The sequence below is a fragment of the Sinocyclocheilus rhinocerous genome, unplaced genomic scaffold (assembly GCF_001515625.1).
Source record: "Sinocyclocheilus rhinocerous isolate Xijiao unplaced genomic scaffold, SAMN03320098_v1.1 scaffold953, whole genome shotgun sequence".
Classification (NCBI taxonomy): Eukaryota; Metazoa; Chordata; class Actinopteri; order Cypriniformes; family Cyprinidae; genus Sinocyclocheilus; species Sinocyclocheilus rhinocerous.
In genome coordinates, this window is record NW_015643169.1 from 347,564 (window position 1) to 348,075 (window position 512).

Sequence of the window (512 nt, forward strand, 5' to 3'; positions counted from 1 at the left end):
AAAATTTAAAATTATTGGAATTATTATTTTATTTTATTTCTGTACAATTTATTACAAAATATGTTATAATATAATAAATATAATATAATATAACAATTTAAGTAAAAAGTTTATTCGAAAAATGTATTTGTTTAAAGACCAAGAAATAGTGCAGAATATGTCCATATATCATGTTTCATTTTAAATTTCTCAGAATTCTAAAACCTTTAAGTTTCCCAGATTCCCAATTTGGATTCATACTTTATTATTAATGAAATACATTCCTGATTTGGTTGTAAAATGAAAATGAACAAAAAAAATTAAATAGAAACTTCTAAACTTACCAGAAGCTTTAAGTTGATGCAGAATTATCTTCCACGTCTGAGAGCTTCCTTTTTTTTCTTCTTTGGCTTTTTTTTTTTTTTGTGGTGGTCTCCAGTCCTTGATCGTTTTAGATCACTGACATCTGCAAATGACGTTTAAGAGGGGATTATAGCATGGCGGGAAGAGTTAGGGAAAGAGAGACAGAGAAA